Raw genomic sequence first — 18,239 nt, forward strand, 5'->3', positions numbered from 1 at the left:
TCATCTTCCACTCGCCGATAATCGTTGACACTTCCATGTGTCATGTATTAGTCCTCTTGTGTCCCTTTTCTAGAGACTCACTTACTACTTACTTCATGCTTATTCCTTGAGCACTTTGTTTGGAGTTCCACTCCCACTCTCGATTGTCCAAGTCAAAGCTTTTAGTCCAAATATGTTACTCTCGTTTGGCTTTTGCTTCGGCCACTAGGCAACCTTTGGCTCCACTTTTGGGGCTTTTGGCTTTGTGTTTCACAAGTTCACCACCCATAGACGAAGTTTCATTGAACAATAAACCATTTTATAAAGTAACCCCATTATGGATTACTATTTTTCATCCTTGGCACTCAACCAATATTCATCAATAGTTTGACACTAAAGGCTTATTATGCCTTGCCCATCCTCTAAGAAGCATAATCTCTCCAACTTAGAGACTCATTAAACCACTTACAGTTATTCTCTTCCTTTATTTGATTTAGTTTTTGTTAAACCCATTAGAGACACCTTCTTTATCTCAATCTCACTACTCTTTCCCAAGTAGTCTTATCTTCTATCAATATAGCCACTGCACTTTAGAACTTTTATTTTGACTTCTCAAGTCAGTTTCTTGGGTGTCTCTAACACCTTACATTGCACATTTGGTGCAAACTTCACTTCCCTATCCTAGAAAGTTTTTTATGTGAGGGCACCATCATCCTCTCTTCTATTTCATGTTACACTTGGCACTAAGTTCCATGTATCCATAATTTATGCTAGAGCTATCTATAATCTTATCATTTGGCGAATCATGCAGTGATACAGTGTACATTCTACTGACCACCTTGAATGCACGTTGGCGTGGTGTCCACTTTCTATTTCTTGAATTCCATGTATACCACTGAGAAATCTCGTGGTACAAAAGTGTCCTTGCAAATTCATCAATCTTGTTTAGTTCAAACCATTCTGTCACTTTGGTTTTATGGCCTCTTTGTAATGCAATGTCTTCCTCACCATCATTGAAATAAATATTTTGAAGGTTTTCCAGGTGGATGTCCAGTCTCTCAATAGAATGTGATCTCCCATGTAAGTCATATCCATAGATCCTCTATATTCCTTTTGATGCAGAGACATAGCAGCAGTTTCTAAAAGCCTCTATTTCATCCCAGTCTAGTACTTGTTCAGGTGTTGAGTTCTCATATGCTCTATTTCATTAAAGTGGGATTTATTCAGTAAAATGGGACTAGGTACAAATTTTCAAGTATTTGAAAATGACGTGAAATTATATGTTTTTTGTCCAGGGGCTAGACATATCTGGGGCATGGTGACTAGCGCGGTGACTTTGTGTCCAGACTGAGTCCATCTAGTTGTATAATAAATCTCATTGTCAAGGTGAACAAGCCGAATATGAAGCTAAAGAAGAGCGATGGCATGCGCGCACACACTATTTGTTTGTTCATTGAGCGTGTGGTGAGCTTTCCAAGATGAACGTCATTCCTATTAGCCAAACATATAACTTAATGGTGAGAACATTTAGATATTATTCAATGTTATCTTTTTCTAACGAATCTAATTGTGAAGGTGTAGAAAGAGGCATTGCTAGTCTGGAGAAGTCATTTAACTCATTTGACCCTTAGTGTATTTTCATGAAACTAAATAACATTCATATTATTAAGGAATTTCTCTAGTACCTTTTTTTTACGACATAGAGGCTTGCATTTCTTTCAAAGGTGATTTAGTCAAAGGCCTGAGGGCACATGCCATTCTATTTCTCAGACCGGTATTAAGATATACTAGTGCAAAGGGAAAAAGGTATTTGGTGATCAAGTAAATGGCATGAGGGCACACGCCATTATAAGCCTAAGCGCTAGTGGACACCTCCTTTTTGGTGTCACGCCTCACGCTATCACGCCATGCCATCACGCCTCCTCTGATTCAGATTCGGATTGTTCACCTTGAAATAAAATACATTAGAAACTTAGTAAAGGAATATTAATGAATCTCACCTTGAACCCGGGTTATGAATGCTCTTGCTGCATCTCTTGCATGGTCTGGCAAGGTGATGGTGGCACTCTGCTTCCGCATCCAACCATGCACAACATTATCCACCGATATGCTCATGCTGGGATCCCTTGGATTCAGCACCCATCTCTTTTCTAGGCAATCCTTCGTATATCCGGAACTTGGCTTGAACCACTCCACAGTTACATTGAAGGAGTTAGTTTCCGCGTCCTCCTCTGCATTAGTGATGCAGCGCCCCACCCATATCATTTGTTTTTTATTACTGGGTCTGACAAGCACGACCATTCCTTTGCAGACCTGTACTGGATTGAATGCTGAATCCGGCTTCTTGTTCCTCGGCCCACAATAGTGATCCTCAACATCGTTATCTATCACTGCATTTCCAGAGGACATTGTTCCGCTACTATCTGGTGCTCTAGGTTCTGGCCAAAAGGACTCTTCCAATTCTTCATATACAACCGGCCCATTTTGGATAGTAGATATAATCTTCTCCCAGTATTCGAGCAAAAGCTTGCACCTCTTAAAATAGGATTCTCCACCAAACACCAACCCCCTCTTCCAGAAGGCAATATGCTGTCTAATCCCGACCACTATACTTTCCTAGTCTTTGAGTCCATCCGGGTGCATCGGCCGTGGGGAACCCTGAGGAATCATAGGTTCCCCAGTTATGGGATCTCTCTTGAAGAGTTCAATGCCGTCCACTGGCAACCACACTGTGTCCCATTCTCTCATCTTGTACCTCATCACTGGAGCACCGTCACGCATGCTGAAATGAAACTGAAGAGGCTTGGAGTGGCCAATCAGCGTTTCGGATCCGTCCCTGATGTAGCCTCTTACAAACCCCTTAAATTCTGGAACCTTTGTCACAAGTGCAGCTTCAATAGTGCCTTTGATGCAATTTTGGAATTCATCGTAGAGTTGTGGGAGGGTGAGGACATTGGATCGCCGGAGGGACTTTGCCAGGTGACTGAACATGGCATCGACGTCTTCATGAGTGTGCCCAACCATGAGAAAGCCAAGTGTAATCGTTTAAAATATGCCTTTGGCAACAAGCATCACCAAGTATGCGAAGACGTACATGTTTTTATTCTCATTGCCAGCATTGCCTGTTTGGAGCAGAAGATGGGGTGAAAGGCCACATCAGCCGCAAGAACTTCCTTGAGATTTTGCTTCGTTTGGATGAGGCTGTGCATTCACCGGGTGACCAGCCTCGTCGGAATGGTATGAGGCCTCACGTGATAACTCTACAATCTGACGGCCAACATATTCACTGGGATGGCATGGGGCCCCACGCGATACTGCAAGCCTTTGCTCCTCCTCCAGCTGAACCCTGTATGGGGTTCGATCGACAAGGGCCTTATGCAAGGGTTGGCCGTTCAGCTCAGTCTGCACACTTTGCAAAGACCTTAAGTGTTTTCCTAGGGACGCAATCATCATGTTTGCACCCCCGCCACCCCATAGAGGTACAAAGAAGTTCCCATAGTTCTGGGCACCATGCCCATGAGCGATTATGCCAAACAGAGACACAGGCAGCTGCATGGATGAAGAGATTGCCTTGGGGGCAGGATTGAGTCGAGGTAAGCACGTCTTTTTCTGGTCCATTTTGTCGTGGATGATGTAGAGGTAAGAGCTAGGTCTCTCCATGGAGAGAATCCTGTTATGATAATATGCAGTTTTGCAGCTTCTCTGCTCGATGTTATGGTCGAGCCGCCTTTTAACCAACGTCTCTCGCTCTTGAGCGATACAAGAATTCTTCGACAAAGCCATTTTGATAGTAGTGCACTCGTCACACTTTGAAAAGCTGGAGTACTTTCCTATACTCACATCCTTGAACCTATTGCTCCACAATCTACTAAATCAAGATTGGCTCAGCTTCCTATAGCCATTACTCTGGAGTTCCCGATTCACATCTTCCAATATGGCCCCCTTGGTATACATGGAAGGAAGAACTCGTTGGGTGTCTCGAGTTCCATCTTCCAAGAGGCGGGTTTTATGTGGTTGCTGCTCGCTACATGTCTCGACAAACCTCTTGAAGATTGCCTCTTCATATACAACATGACCCCTAGTTTTGTGAGTACCGTCGTTCCCATGGACTGCCTATTGAACCCTTTGTTCCTCGAACTCAATTTTGATTCTGTACAATGTGGTTCGAGGGACTCCATAAATGATTCTCCATGCCTTCATGCAGACCAAACCCCTCTGGAAGACCATGCCCCCCACCTGATGTTCTGAAGCATCAACAGATGACTGTAATGCCTCATACACAAAATTCCGAGCTGCCTTCCAGGACAATGTCTTGTATCTTGCTCTCTCCTCTTCAATAGCATCCCAATCAGCATGTTGACATCACCTCCTCTTGCAATAAGCAACTGTCGAGACCATTCAAACCTCCATCGCCATTTTCTGCCTTTTCGGTTCGTTGCTCAAATCCCTTTGGCTGCGCTTTAGGAAGGTGTACTTTCTTTTCCCATGAAGAGATGTTCTGTCATCAGCTGTAGTGGTGTTTGATTGTGAATCCTTCACATTCTCAAACACTAAGTGCCTCAATTTCCACCGCACAATGCTTCCAATAGTCAAACTGTTTTCTTCTGTGTCAACAACCTCTAAAATCGCAACTCCAATATCATCCCAGCCCAATTCTTGATTAGCAACCGCATCTCTTGGATCGACAACTGTGGCTAAGCCCTCAGCTACCACCTCCCCCTCGGGGTTGTTTAGAAACACTTTTGCCTGAATCCATGTAGCACGGTTCTTAAGATCCACGGAGGGAACATGCGTCGCACTTGCGGAGGCCATTCTGAAAGTGCAGAAAAGAAGTTAAGACCATACAAAAAATGATTGGAGAATGGCCTAAATCATAATATACCAAACAACCTCAATAGCATGAGGCCATATGCCATTATTCAAACATAAACATGCTATTGACACCCACGTGAAATTTCGCATTCACAAAATTGGCATGAGGCCTCATGCCATCTTGATATACACACAGCTGCAGGCAAGTAAAAACATACATGACAATGAAATGCCATAAAATTGCAAGGGCCCAAGATGGCATGTGGCCTCATGCCATTTCTAAATGTGGTCCTAAGCCATTCCATGGTGAACATACCAGGAAGCACAAGTGCCGAATATCAAGAGGAAGCAGTAGCCACACCAAAGACAGTGCCGCTCGCAACACCGCAACTACTCGTAGCGCCGCTCGCAACACCGCAACTGCTCGTAGTGCTGCTCGCACAAACTGCCACTCGCATAAACTGCCGCTCGCAATGGCGATCGCAATGCTGCAACCGCTCGTCGACGCATAAACCACAGCTCACAACGCCGCTTACACAAGCAGCGCTCACTGCGCTCAGCGGAACCAAGAACACGGCGCACAAAAATGATAGACCTAGGAATGAGTTCGAGAATTCAAAAATAACACACGCTTGAACGTCACATCAAATCCTCTGACAAACCAGATCTTATGATTCCTCTGACAAATTTCAAACTGAGTAGCTTCTAGACTTTGCTGTCGGAGGTTGAACTTTGTCACATCATGTCCTTGCCTCGATCCAGTTGTGCCATGTCAGTGATTCGAACTTTGCCATGCCATGTCAGCGATCCGCGCCAAGATTATTCACCATGTAAAGGAATAATTATGCTGTGTGTGTACGTCCATTTATGGCAATATAAGGCCACATGCCATTCAAAGAATAATGCTAGTCGAGCATTTTTTGGTGCATTTTTGGGTTTAAAATTGCATAAGCCCACACGCTATAAAGTTTACCTGTACCAAAAATAGAAACAGCTTTATTTACTTGGGAATTTAAGTGGTTGAGGCATTTTTAAACTTACAAACACATGCCCTACTTACATTCCTTTGGTTGCTTAAAATTCAAAAATATTATAAACCTTTCTTTTTGCATTTTCAATGTTTTCAATTATGGTTTTTGATTTTCGTAGGACCAGCCTAGTAATCTATTTGCATCCCGTCATGTTTATAGCTAGCTTTCGTTTGTCCCCTTCGCTAGCCTGAGATACATCTGCTTGGCATCTGCCTCTTACAGCATTTGCCCAGAAAGGGCATCTTTCTTCACGCAGCATTTGCCACATGTTTAGGGTTTAAGGTTTAGGGTTTAGCAATTCAGTAGCTTTATAAACATGCAAATACAGAACTTGATGCAAAATCCTTTGATATGTCACAATGCCCCTAGGACCATAAACACATTTCAATAGAGAGGGTCCTTTCATTTCATAACTCCTTACGTAGATCTTGGTAAAACCAGAGTTAGTGAAGTTGGTTTCTTGTGATCCCGCATCTGATTGTGATGTCCCTTTGCAGTGTCGATGGAAAGGTCAATGCACACCAAACTGTAGAATCTTGGAGCAAAATAAGGGTCGGATCTATAGCAAATGCCCCTGAAACATTGTAAGGCTCGTGTGGTCTCATGTAGTGTCCGATCGAGATGCTTCTTTGCAGGGTCATCAAGAAGGACATTGTATACCATTCTTTATTTAGCTGAACATCTAGCATTTTTGGAAATACAAGATGCTTTAGAATATCCAATCATGCATAGTATAAATATAGCGAGGGTATTAAATGATATCCCAATCATGATCTTTCTTTTGGATTTCGCATGCATGCAGTCTGAGGAATGATGACGTTGCGGATTTCTTTTGGATTTCACGTGCATGCATGCGCGCGGCGATCCAGAAATTAATGGTGGCGCCCAAGTCCAAGGAATGATGACGTTGCGGGATTACCAACCGTCGTGACATTTCGCGTGTGTGAGGTTAGGTTTTGCATTTAGCTTCATACTTGCGCTCGCACACTCGCGCTCGCATCGCGCTCCCACTCGGGATCACGCTCACATTCGCGCTCATCTACCTTCTCTACAGGTTTCTTGTGTGCATTGGCGTCCACTCGCGCTTGCATCACACTCGCACTCGCATCGCGCTCGTGTGCATCGGCGTCCACTTCAAGACACACCCAGTTTGTAACTTTGCCGCCAACTCCACCGCCCACTCCGCCACCCACACGCAGCCCACTTGGCGTCCCAGGAGATTTCAGCGCCACTCTCCAACTGTAAGTGGCAGAGTAGCCTTGCTGCTACGATCTGCTGCACACACAGTGCACATTCACCAGCAAGTCCGGCCTCGATTGTCATGCCTCCATTCGGCTTCAAATGGTAAGTCTTTTAGGCCAAGTAGAAAATGGCATGAGGCCATATGCCATTCAGTAGCAACATTGGCATGCACCGATTGGGCTCTCGAGTGCAGTCCGGTTACAGATGGCGTGTAGCCTCACGCCATCTTAGGATGCAGCCTCAAGACATCTGATGTAGTGGTGAATGGCGTGTGGCCTCATGTTATTTCCAGTTGCTAGCTTTTCATCTGTCAGCTCTAATTGTTGTGCATTTATGAACAGGCGAGGAATTGCGTTCTTCTTCCAGCCACTGTCAATGTGGATGCAGAGAAGGGGGAGGAGCTCACCAGTTGGACTTTCGGGATGGAAGGCAAGGATCTGAGACTGTACAACACAGATGGTGGGAGAAAAGAATGCATGGGGATCCTCATCCAAGTGACAGACACTCCATGCAGTTCCATGCAAGAATATGGACTGCCACTTATGGTAGAGACAGCGTCCGCCTTCAAGATCCACCTTGCACATCCTAGCGGCTTCCCGGAGGGGGGCAGCGGCTATGAGGAATTCCTAGAGGGAGCTAGGGAGAGGTTGTCCAGGAGGCCCACAATTTCAAAGACGCTGCGGGTTTATGAAGATCACATGGAATCCACGGACCTCACCTACGGCGATGTTCAAAAACTATATTCCAACATTGAGCCGTTGAGAGTGCCTCCAGTTCGCGAAGCGAAGGGGAAGGGGGTCGATCTGGAAACTACCCCGAAGCAGAAAAGGGTGGTCAAGCTCAAGCCGACATCCGACTCTCCTGCTCCAAAAAAGAAGCTACTCGGTGATGCCATTGCCTCGGGTTCGAACACTACACCCACCAAAAAGAAGAGCCGCAAAGAGCAAAAAGAGCAAGAAGAGGCAGCAAAAATCGTCGCAGATAATAGTACTTGTTACTATTCCAACAAAGTATATACAATCGACGTGAGCCGTATCGACATCCAAAGCAAATACAACCACAGGCTAGTATCTGATGAGTGGGTGGAGAAACTGAAGCAGAAGATGCTGGCAACTCCAGTAACACCCGACATCACAAACGTGATCCCCTACTACCGAACAATGAAAGGCGAGACGAGGTTTCCAGACTTGATCAATAGGAAGGTGTTGGACGATCAAAACATCCGGTTCTATGCCGTCTCCGGGTAGCATTCTAGCTTGGCGATGCAAGAGATAGTTGTGGATATTATGGTGGGCGAGGAGGTGAAGAAAGTCTTCAAGACAAGAGTTGTCTGCCTGATAAAAGGCAACTCGCCCCTCCGATCTATCATATACATCTCCCACGCGCAGAATGTCAAGCAAGAAACGTGCTACTAATCGGGTCTGCACGAGACATTGGCACGAACACGGAAGCTCTGGGTTCAACTGAAGAGGCCACAAAAACCAGGACAAGGACGTGCACTAGCAACTAGCGCTTGGCAGGTAAGCCTCGTTGCATGTGGCATAGCATGTGGCCTCACGCCATTTCCATTGTAGGAATTCTTGAGTCTTCTCTCGAAAACACTGGGGGTTAATGACACACTCAGCATCCATAACATTCTACTCGCGACAAAAGTTATATTTGACAAATGGGTAGATGTGCTGAGGAGGTACCATGAAGGGGAGTTGCTAAACTCAATGGGTGTGGAGGATGGTCGGAAGCCCAATGATTTGAAGCTCAACGCCTTGCGTTTCTCGCGGTCTCTAGACGACGACGACCTTCTGACAGTGGTTAATGCTCTTCTACGTGGTGAGGTGGTCTTCAACAAGACCAAAATGACTCCCGGCCATATTGTGACATATGAGGACTTGTGCACGACTCTGAGAGCTCGTGCACTATTGAAGGATTGGATCTTCGAGCAAGTGGCCATGGAGAGGGTGAGCATCGACACCACGCAAGAGATGATGGAAGAGCTAGAGTTGTCAAATGAAGACATCGACGAGTACGTGAAGGGGGCCCCCAAGTTCATCGATCTGCTGCGGGATGCCACGAAAAGTAAAGCTGAGAAGTTGGATCAGTATCCAAATTTCATTAAGAGGGATGTCGACTGCCGGCTTCAGAAACAGCTCGACCCCGCAGCAGAGGCCTATCGAGAACCTTACCGGGTATACGTGAATTCGGATGAGGATCAAAGGTGGAGGAGCATCGTTTCCCGTGGAGATGAGTAGGTCAAAAACATCTTTTGTGTGATGGACTTCACAAATGAGGAGATCACTCATGCAGACGAAGTCAGCTCCATCATTGACTTAATGGTGGGACTTGCGGAGGTGGAATATTCAGTCCACTATATGATCTATGACTCCGAATCCTATCACAAGTTCTGGAAGGCCTTGAACGAGGTGAAGGCTCGGTTGAAAGGCAAGGAGATGCGGGAGATCCATGGGATAATGGCTAAGAAGAAGATACCGACGAATGTCCGCATCTTCACACTCGCCCTTGTTATTGGTCCTGCAGCAGAGTGGGACTGGAGTGACTTCCCAGCTTCGTTCGACAAGGCCGATCGAATTGATCTGAGGGAGGTCAATTTACCCGTGCCTGAGGAACTGAAGACGGCTATGGAGCTTTCGAATCCAAAGAAAGCTCCAGGTGCAGCATGGGAAATGCTCAGCTGGGTCTTCAACACAATAGCGGGTGGGTCACCTGCTTCCGACTCCAAGGGCAAATGCGTTGTCGAGTACAACTGCGGCGGACTATTCTTTCGAGCCGCACTACTCAAGGGTGTCCCATGTGTTGCGGTGACAAACTCCATTGAAGAGGTGACTTCAATGGAGCATATAATTACAGTTGCCAAAGAAAAGCAGTATCTTCTCTACGAACCTAGTGAGTACGCACTTTAAGTTTAAATGTTATCTCACAAGCTCTGTATGCAGGAGTGTGGCCACCCCCAGATGCTGAAACGGCGTTAACAGCTACTGTTGAAGATATCCATGTTGGGTCGAGCTCACAACCTGCACAAGGTAAGGTCACGTGAGGCCTCACGCCATTTTGATTATAGATCGTTGTGAATATTCAGACACGAGGACTGAAAAGCGCACTGGTGGCGCGTCGAAGAAGGACAAACAGACAAGCAATAGGAAAAAAGGAGGTACAAATTATATTTGCAATGGTGTGTGGTCTCATGCCATTCCTTGCAGGAGACACTTCTTCAAAGGCAAAACAGGCAAGCACCAGCCAAGCTCAAACTGACAGTGGTCATAAAAAGCGAAAGCACGTTAGACAGTCGTCGGGATCAGAGGTGTTTGATTCGAAAAGGAAGAAGGGCAACGAAAAGATGATAGGTAATGCCTCGTAGTTATGGCGTGTGTGCTCATGCCATTCATTGCAGATCAAGGGTTGAGTGAAAGCAGCCAGTCACCACCTCCTCACTCAGATTCCTATGGCAGACTCCCCTTCCCTAATCTCAATGGAGAGGTACAATGGATGAGGGATGCTTTTCAAGTCAGGGCCACGTTTTTCTCATCTCGTCGTCTTCGAAGGGTGCAAGAACATGCAGAAACCATGTTAAGACAGTCGGGTGAGGATACGGTCCTAGGTCACGCACTAAAACAGGTTATGGATGTCTTGTATTTTGAGATGGAGACTCGGCCAGATGATTTTCCCAAGATGGTCCTGGAAGAACAAGCCATCCAGCCTGAGCAGCCTATAGAAGAAATGCAGGAGGGGGATGAGGAGCCAGAGAAAGATAATGAGCAGGAAGAGCAAAAGGACGAAGAGGAGGACAAAGAAGAGGAGGACGAAGAGGACTTGGATGGTCCTCACAATGGTGACGATCACAATAACGACGACAATGATGATGATGACGATGGCCAGCCTGAGGTGGCCAAAGAGCAGCGGAGGAAGGTCATACAAGACAAACCATCAGGTAAATAATAGTACATCCATTCCTAACCTTTTACCATTTCTAACATTGTCCATGTAGGTCGCAGAGCAAATGGTAAGTAGAGATTATTCAGTTGAATTAAGATACAAACTCTAGCCTTTAGTGTCGAGGAAGGATAGTGCCAAGCAAGGGTCGAAACGTATGTCCAATCCTTCAGAATCAGCAGTGCGCCCAAGTGATATCGGTCCTAGTTCCTCAATAGCAGTTGATGGTAAATATAGTATAGTCGATTCAATGTGCTAATGAGTTTGTTTTTAGTAGCACGGGAGGATACCATCTCAATCGAAGGGAGATATTTAGATATGCATATGGATCCGCCAGTGGACTCTACTTGCCTGCAAGAGTCATCAGAGCTGGTGGAGGCTACTATCCATATCAACGCCAAACAAGCTAACCACGCTCCACTTGATGCTGCCCATACCATTGAGTCAATCTTGTCCACGTATCCAACTGACGGTGATCAGGCGCCATTGGACCCACATGAGGCCGCCCCAGCCGCTGAGCCAGTCGTATCCTCATTTCCAACGGACTCAACGTGTGCCCAATCGTCTGACTACGCGCCATTGGAACCTCCCTACACTGCCCCTGCTGCCTGTTCAGTCATGTCCACTTTGCCAATGGAGGCACCAGCTGAAATGGCGTGTGATCACACGCCATCGGAACCACCCCATGCCACTGTTGAGCCAGTTGTACCAAAGTCTACAGCTGAAATGGCATGTGCCCACACGCCATCGGATGCGATTGACCCCACATTGCAGAGGAGAGTATTTCCGCCCTTCACGTTTCCTTGACCAAAACCCTCTCAACGACCATCGGGAGCACCATTCGCTAATATTGTAGATGGTAAAATTGACTTGTACCATTTTTTATGCTGACGCATTTCATTTCAGAGTCACGGCGAAGGTACTGTATCGTTTTTGATCTGAACGGTGTCCTTTTCTCCCATGAGCGTGGCTCGTCCTCGAATGTCACTGCACCTTCCAAAGCCTACGGTCGCAAGTTGGTCAAAAGAGACAGATTCACATTAATCACACGGGAGAAACTGCGGGATCTAATAATGACCATGCGACACTTAAAACAGAGGGCCGGGTTCAATTTGCAATTGGGAGTTTGGACATCCATGATGCGCCACAATGCATTAACGTTGCTACAGATGATGCACGATCAGATGCGAGTAATATTACCATTTGACTTTCTCCTAACACAGGAGGATTGCTTGACTATGGTCCATGTGAGGGGTAGCAAGCCCATCTTCGTCAAGCCAGAGGCTGTAGTGATGAACCGGACTACTAGGTCAAGTGAAATCCTCATCATCGATGACTTGCCGATTAAAACTGCAGCGAACACGCACACATATGCAGTGCACCCCATCTCTTGCAGTATGGAAACTAGGGAGAAGAAACCGTATGTTCTGGGGGACCTTGCAAAACGGCTTGGAGTGATGGTGATAGAGAACCGGCCAGTCTAGGAGGTGGCTGCAGAAATCAATCAAATGGCAGATGGAACGGTATATTAGAAGCCATTTGATCGGACAGACACCAGTCATCATTTATGGCATGTATATTGTCTAGCCAAGCACTATCCGCATCTCCATAATCTGCTCAACCGGATGGGTTCTTCGACCACTGAACATGAGCGTAGACGTATTAGAGAAGAGATGGCATTACTATTGGGTTTAAATCCTGATAGTGTGGAGAGTGATGAAATTCCAAGATTATTGTATAGGCGTTGGAGGCAAAAAATAACAGTCTGAGATGGCATGTATTTATTTAAAAATGTAACTTATTATGGCATGGGGTTCCATGCCATTGTATTAATATTAAAAGACAATTCTTTGAGAGGATTTACATTATACTAGAAGTGTTACAGCATGTTATTGGAAGTCTATGAAGTTGTTTTATTAATAAGGGGAAAGTAAAGATTGAATGGGGACTTGGGCTCCACCTAGACTCGGAGCAACTAAGCCAATATTAAAAGGATGGAAAGAAATTGGACGACGATGACAAGGAGAAGAGAGAGGTGAAGCAGTGGCAGGGGGAGGAGAAGTGATTGAGTAGACATTTCCTTGTTTAAAATAAAATGGCATGTGCCTCAATGCAGTTGAATTTTGTTATATTTATATACTATATAAAGGTTTGGAAACCTTATTTTACAAGTGGGATAATGACAATTCCCACTTTAACAAAATAGAGCTTTCATCCCTTCAAAGGTGTACCTCTGAAAATCATGTCCCTTGTATATGTATTTGAATATATACTTGACACTTTTTACAGTGGAACACACCTTGGCATTTATGTGTGCTCTGTATTTACTCCTTCCTTGAGAGGAATAATGAATCTTAGTTCCACAATTTGCATAGATTATCCAGTTTAGACTATCAAGAATCAAGAACAAATCTAAAGTATTTTCTCTTGCACAAGAGTGATTTTAGCGTATCATTTATGGATAAGGGAAATAGCCATATATGTTCCATTCGAGTGATAAAATAACAAACTCTGGTAAGTTCTTCTCTATCGTTTTCTTTTGATTTTTTCTTTGTTTTATCTATCTAAATTTAGCAGTGTGAGCTATAAAAGACACAATCTAAATCAGCTTAGTAGATGAGTTTCAAGAATTTTACTCTTAGCAAAGATGGTGCATTCTGTATTGCAAAACTTGCAGAGTGTATCATTGCCACAAGACCTATAGAAACTGTTGGATCAATAACATTGCATTGCCATACTCAAAATTTAATTTAATTTTGAAATTTACACTCATCCAACTTAACATCTTTGTGAAGTGTGTGTTTGTCATTTTCTTATTTAATCTCTCTTTTATAGATGGCCTTCATTGTCTTCAGTCTTTATTAGTTTATTTCCTTGTCATATTTGGTTATGCTAGATAATCAAATTTTTTCCAAATTCTGAAGATGTAACAATAATAAGTATAAATAAGATAAGAAAGAGATGAATAGAGTAAAAATTTACTATTTCTTCAAACTCTTAAGTTTGAAAAACCCCTACTTGTAACTGTGACTCCATTCTGAAAGGGATAGTTAGGAATCGTTTCAAAAAAAATAAACACAAACATGGAAAGTAAAACATTTGTCCTTTCCTCATGCTCCCTCACTTGATGAATAGTTTTAGTATCATTTATTGTACAAGTTAATGATATAGAAAATAGACCTATCTTATTCCTTATATGGAATCTTGTATGGAAATAAAAATGTTTTCTATTCTATGTCTTCTTCCACAATCGTACAACTGACCTCTTCCAGAATAAGAGTTCTATCTTTGGAAGCATGCAGAAATTGATTTCAGTTCATTTGAAAACTGGGTTCTCTTTAGTTCAAGAGAATGTATATCTATAGTTCCTGGATTAACCACAGTAATTTTTTTGTTGATTGTGACATTTGAATAACATATCATATATGTTTCAAAAGTATTACATTCCAAGACTTTATTTGCTGCTAAATTAGTGTTTTGGGAAATTAGTCTATTATCATCATTATTTAGAGCATTTAATGAGTCATTGATTGTATCAACATCCTTCAATGTTCAAACATTATGGATGATGTTTTTTGACTAAGCTTTAGCTTGTTCAGATTTGAATTCTAGTTTTTAAATTAATCTACACATGAGAATAACATAAATCTAGTTTTGCTTGTAAAACTTTTTTGTTTATTTGTAACTTGACCTTTTGAGAATTTCATTGTTTGTTTTCGTCATTCAGTAGTGATGATGTGTATCTTTCAGATCTTTTATCTGAAATTTATAATTACCTTTTTAGTATAGAGAATGATAGTTATACCTTGGAGATCATCAAACTCCACAAATACTTTTATATGGGAATGGAACATTTTCTTTGTATATAGCCTTTCTTTTATTGGTAACAAAAGTAATACAAGTAGATGGTCCCTCATATCATATATTGTTGCAATTATTATTACTGTATAAGAATTTATTACAAAATTTAAAATTATAGAAAGGATTCTAACCAAACATTTATGTATAACTTGCAAGTGGTTTTCTAGTCATTAAAGATTAAGTGTTTTCTCAAATACTTGTTTATTACATGTAGGATCCATAAACTTTTCTTCAAAAACTCCTGAACCATCAGAATTAGAAATGTTAGAAAGTACTAAAATGAGTAACAAAACTTGCCAAGAACACCATATCCTTGTTTATTTGATGAATTCCATTTTCTCCGGAATAACATGTCTTTTGTCCCTATGAAATCACACAAGACTCTTGATCTCTCAAATTTCAGAAAGAATTTATCCCCTTTATGTTGTTTTGATAGTCTTGCAGTACCAGACTTGAACCAAAAGACTAAATTGAAAAAAAAATATTTGTGAAACTTTGAATTAGAGCATTTAATAATTATATTGTCCTCTCCATATTTATAGGTATTTACTGTGCCTAAATCTTAGAAATAAGTTTAAGATTATAATATTAAAGTGATATACTATAACAAGTGTAATAATAAGCCTATATCTTGCTCATAGTTGATGAAAATATTTAAGTGTTTAATATATAGTATTGTATCTCTGTATAAATTATTATTAATCTTATAAATATAATATGTCCTTGCCGCACAATGACATCATCAAGAGTCTCTTCCACATCATCATGGCTATCATCACTAATGCCATACTCTTCATCAGGATCAATGTCTTGCTCACCCGCCATCCCCAAAAGAACGTGCTGCTCCAATACCAATGAAACGAACAAGAGAGCGAACCCTAGGCCAACCTCCCAACCCTTAAGGCGTTACAGCCTTAAATCCCACGGGCCATGGAATATTCTTGAAATATTCCTATGGTTTGTGTCATGTAGTTTGTTCACACATTCTTGCTTTCGAATCCCTTGCTACCTGTGCAATTTCTAAAGCTCAATTTCACAGGCCTGTGCCTACACTTCCACATTGGAGCCACTTAGCATGCATGAAAATAAGTTGAGTTAAACCTTGTCCAAACTATTCCTAACAGCAGCTTCGATCTCAGCAGAAGCTTCCTCTAACCATGTGTTCCTATAGAAATCAACGAGTGGAATGATAAACAAAAGCAATAGAGAGAATACACTTGCTTCTGAAAGTCTTCATGTTTTGCCTTTGTGCTTTGCAAATCTTCCTCAGCTTGCTTGAGCTGTATAAATAGGAACGACATCTATCATATGTAACGTTAAAAACAATTTAACAGCTAAACCTGTTCTCTAGATGTTGTTTCGCAGCACTGGTAGTCCTCACAGCATTTGTCAACCCTATAGTTTGTTCACACATTCTTGCATTTGAATCCCTTGCTGCCTGTGCAATTTTCTGAAGCTCAATTTCACAGGCCTGTGCCTACACTTCCACATTAGAGCCACTTAGCATGCATGAAAATAAGTTGAGTTAAACCTTGTCCAAACTATTCCTAACAGCAACTTCATTCTCAGCAGAAACTTCCTCTAACCATGTGTTCTTGTAGAAATCAATGAGTGGAATGATAAACAAAAGCAACAAAGAGAATACACCTGCTTCTGAAAGTCTTCATGTTTTGCCTTTGTGCATCGCAAATCTTCTACAGCTTGCTTGAGCTGTATAAATAGGAACGACATCTGTCATATGTAACATTAAAAACAACAACGTTCAAGTGATGTTCTTGTCAGAAATTGAAGGAGCAAAACCCTTGAGGATCAACGCATTAGTTTTGGCAGGGTTGGCAACCACCAATTCCAAATTCCAAATGCTGATATATTTTCTATTTATATATTACCTTCAAGTCCTTGGCAGCACACTTTTCAAGAGCAGAAGCTTGAGACTTATAGATGGAGATAGGCTATGATTGATGAGAGTAGCGAACCTCATGGCACGGTGAAATGCTGAACTACATAGGCGCTTCTAGAAAAATGCTTCGAAAAAACTAGTTTACCTAAAAAATAAAAACGTTCCACTCTCAACTGTTTTTTCCCACATGTCTTCATCTCCACCATTAAGCTCGAAAAGAATCTCAATTGAATATGTCACCCTTACTCTTAAATATAGATGGATGATGAGTGCTGATGATGATGATTAGAACTATAACTACATCTTTTCAAATTGAAAATATTCTCTACTACTCCCAGCAGAGCTGGAATCCCTGCCAATTACACCTCTACTTGCAGGCGATTGTGGTAACAGCTCATTGTCATTGGATAAATTGCAATTTATCCAATAAATTGCAATTCTAATCATCATCATCAGCACTCATCAATTTGATTCTTTTCAAATGTATTTTAACTCATTAAAGAGTTAGAAAACCCAAAACTATCAAAAGAAATACTTAATGACAATATATAATTAATAATACAGTGTAACTAATACACTCTCATATCTACTATATTCATTTTATAATATAACAATAATACTCCTTTAAAAACCTTTAGAAGAATAAACCATTAAAATAAAGGAATAGTAAACTTGAATATGTAGTAGATAAAATCATACACTCTCATATCTACTATGATTGATATGGCTCTCTCATAATTTAATTTGTGTTAATTAAATCATCATACTCATATATTTAAATGAAAGAGCTGGTATAATAATAGCATATGTTGGGGACACTTATTCTGGGCATATGCCAAGATCTAACAGCTGAGATATAATTACAAAAAGTCATAACTTTTCAATTCAGAAACTTTTTAATTGTGGCTTTTAGGGCAAACAAGAGCGAGGCAAACCACAGGGTGCTATGAAAAGAGCAGGCAAATCTATGGGTTACTGCAAGATTCTTCCTCTCTCCTTCTTTCCCTGTGTGTGGGATTATGTGCAGAATTCTCTTTCAGTGTACTTCAGTTATATATTATAAGAAAAAGGTGCTGCGTGCATGGTGCCCCATCTTTGATAAGGTTGGTTTAGGTGTTCTGCTATGGGAATGAATAGGCCTTCATTTCACCATAGGATGTCATAAATTATTATTGTAATTTCTTTGTACATACTTTGATAAGGCAATCCTAGGAAGACCTCATTTTGGTAATTTTTGAAGGAAATGATAGTTCATGGGCATTAGGAATGCATATTTCCATCACTTTACTAGATAATAATAATACAGTTACTCATTAGCATTTAGACCCCAGCTCTGTTGAGCAAAAAAATATAACTTTTGAATTGAGCAGTATACAAACATCCACATTTTGCTAGTGAATTTGGCAGTAACAGTGAATTCCTGAAGTACCAATTGTACTCTTTTCTTTCGGTTTTGAAGTTATGCTTAATCA

At 42.1% G+C, this 18,239-nt stretch overlaps 1 pseudogene; it reads right to left on the reverse strand.

Moving 5' to 3' along the window:
* LOC9663326 overlaps positions 1–18,239 on the reverse strand; it is a 23,517-nt pseudogene that overhangs the window by 394 nt on the left and 4,884 nt on the right.

Source organism: Selaginella moellendorffii, unplaced genomic scaffold, assembly GCF_000143415.4.
Source record: "Selaginella moellendorffii unplaced genomic scaffold, v1.0 SELMOscaffold_159, whole genome shotgun sequence".
Classification (NCBI taxonomy): Eukaryota; Viridiplantae; Streptophyta; class Lycopodiopsida; order Selaginellales; family Selaginellaceae; genus Selaginella; species Selaginella moellendorffii.